This window comes from Hydra vulgaris, chromosome 05 (genome assembly GCF_038396675.1).
Source record: "Hydra vulgaris chromosome 05, alternate assembly HydraT2T_AEP".
NCBI classification, from domain to species: domain Eukaryota; kingdom Metazoa; phylum Cnidaria; class Hydrozoa; order Anthoathecata; family Hydridae; genus Hydra; species Hydra vulgaris.
The window spans coordinates 8,232,293-8,235,528 of record NC_088924.1 but is presented as its reverse complement, the minus strand read 5'-3'; positions in this window follow the sequence as shown (position 1 = coordinate 8,235,528).

Below are 3,236 nucleotides of genomic sequence, written 5' to 3'. Positions count from 1 at the left end.
GTAATGGCAGTATAGATGAGCCGTCCTTCAAATGTAGGGCTCATCCATACCATGGTGTTATGAGACACCAAAGAAAAAATAGCAACCAAAAGGTTGTAAATGTCTTCTATCAGTGAAGATATTTATTTTTCTTTTATTATATAGCCAAGACAAAATATTTAATATATAAATGCAATTTATTTATATCTCAATTTGATCTTTTATCTTTAATGTTTATAGTTTGGCTCCTTGAAGCATTTGTTATTTTGTTTTTTAATTAAAATATTTTAAATGTATTATGGTGTCTTTTAAATTAAACTAAAGTTTACTAAAAGCCAACATGAAATAACGTTTACATATTTTTTAAATTTGTTATGCACATGTTTGATTGTAAATTAAATTTTTTTTGTTTGAAACGTATTTGTTCTCAATTGCTTAGTTATTTATAATCAACTTAGTTATTTTTGATTTAGTTGTGTGCATTTAACGTTTTTGACAATTTTCTTTTTTTTTAAAAAATGAATCAATGGTGATACCAAAAAATTAATAACTCCTGTTTAATATAAGTTAACTTCATATTAATTATAATAATTAATCAAAGTTCATGTTATAAAAAAAATAACAAGAATTTAGTTTTAGTTTTTCGTTAATTTAAAGCATGATGAAGTGTTACTATTTTGTGTCAGTAACTAAAAACGTATTGTGTTGAACTTAGGAATGTCGAGGAAAATGGTTCTGCCTTACACTCATATTACCTATGTCAGTTGTAAATTTCTCTAAAAATGTTAAATAATTGGTAAATTATTTTACCTCCTCATACTTTTTATGTTAATTTTACAGATGAATTAATTTAATTTGAACGCGTTTTTCTAAAAGGGTATTAGTTGAGGTTTTGCAACTTTTGCAAATTTGGAAATTGTGGAAAACAGCCACTATAAATTAGTTTAGTAACAGACCAACCATAACGCGTATTACGGGTTGCTTTCTGCTAATTATATATGAATTAAAGTATTAAGTTTTTATTATTATATTCATTTGTTTATTTATAGAAATAAAGGTATTGATTGTTATGTCATCAGGGACAACGGAGTTGAGGAAAATTAATAAAGCAGTTATTTACTCAGGTTTTAAGTCAGAAAGTGCAAATAGAAGCAAATATAAAACAAATAAATGTTTCAGATTATGGAGTTATTTTAAAAACATTTCTTTAATCACTAATACTAGTTTTGTAAATAAAATCAGTTTAACTGATTTTTAGTTTAAAAAGAAAAATGTTGTCTTTTGACATGTATAAGGTTAATACTGCTTCGATTTAGTGGTTTTAAGTTGACCTAAAAGATATTCAAGATGTTTCTAAAGATAACAATACTTTGGGTGTGCATGAGATGTATTCCATTGAAAACAAATTAAAAAGCGTTCTTTTTTGGGGTTTATACGCCTTTTAAAATTATCAATTTGCAGAAGAAATTTTAACTCAGTGGCAGAATCACCCTTTTTCAGTGTTTCATATACTGACATTCAAACATAGAGTAACCTCGAAACATTTATATGTTTATACTTGTGTCAAAATAAGGAAGTTTAGTAAAAATATCGCAATGATTGAAGCCTGGGAACAAAAACGCCCTTTAAATTTTTCCTCCTGCTCTTAAGATGAGAGCAACAAGTTCATAAATTTTTTTTTACTTATCTTAACTAAAATCATATTAATTTAAAAAATTTCAAGTTTTTTGTAAAAATCCTTCAGCATTCAAGAGTTATGGCAATATTAAATTCGTCACCCCCTTAATTTGAGGGCAGTTAATACTTTAAATGGTCGTCATTTTTGAACGCTAAGAAATCATTGCACAAAATTTGAAATTTCTTATTGAAAATGCTTTTAGTTAAGAATACTTATAAAAATAATTTGTTAACTCGTTGCTCTCACGTTTGGGATAGAAGAGCAAGTTTTTTTTAGTTTTTTTTGCTTCCAGGCTCCAATAATCCCAGTATTTTGCAAAACATCTTTATTTGACATAAACACTCAAATGTTTGGAGTTTACCTTATGTCTGGAAGTTTGCTTTCTCAAACACAAAAATACAGAATCCAAATCTGTCTTAAGTATATGCCTTTGTTATTCTTTTAAAAATTTATTTTGGATCTGAAAAGGTGTCTGCATAAAGGCTGTTTGAAAATTTACTTTACAATTATGTATTAAAATTTAAAACATTTGCTAAAGATTCATCAAATAACTCCCAGTATTGGGTCAAAATGAATTTAACAAAACAAAGGTTTCATAAAGAAAACAAGAATATAGCTTGTTTTTGCTGTCTAAACAAAGACGAAAAATCTCTTAAATTGGAGAATAACTCAGCTCTACAAGAACTTTCTTTTTCTATATGTGGACCCAGCGTGATTTGGAAATCAACTCTCTAAATCAATTCCAGGATTTGGAAATCAATTCTCTACCATCTGCAGTTAGTTCAAAATGTAAAAAATGTCTTCATTTAAAAAGGTTAAACAAAAGTTTATCATTAATGCTGATTTATTGTATTATAAATTTAAATATATATAAACGTATATAAAATGCTATATTAAACAGTTTTAGACTGAAGGGAACATTTCTCCAAACATAGAAAGTTTTAGGAAAATTTCAAGATCACTACGGAAACTATTTAGATTGAAGGATACTAGTCTATACGAATGTCCCATTTGCTGATTTGCAAAAGAGAAAAAAAGTCATCAAAAAATCAATCTTTCTGGATTTATTGAGAATTTTAGTAAAGAGCCTGAATCCTCAGATGTGAATAATGCATCTTTTTGCACAGATTGCTTCCAAAGGGTAGGTAAAGGTATCAGACACCCTTGCACAAAATCTGCAATAGTGCAAAATCTACATGAGATCATTCTTTCTCAAGACTCAAAAACCTCCCAACAAGTTATTTCCTCTGTACGAAAAAATATGTATTAAGCATCTGACAATAAAGAACTAACTGTAGCAACAGGTAAAGGTGTTTTTATATTTTTCTATCGATCTATATTTATCATTAATTTTATAATAATACATATAGATACGAATATATTGAAGTCAAATATTAGTGAAAAGAACATTTATCTAAGGAAATATATTTTATGTAGGTGGTAAAGCTCTTCATGTTACTCTTTACTCTGAAGATGTGCATAAACCTATTTTAGAAATATCTTCAGATACATTATTTACTATAAAAAAGAAAGTAGATCTTCCGATGTCAGCAATGGATTGTATAATGACTGAGATACG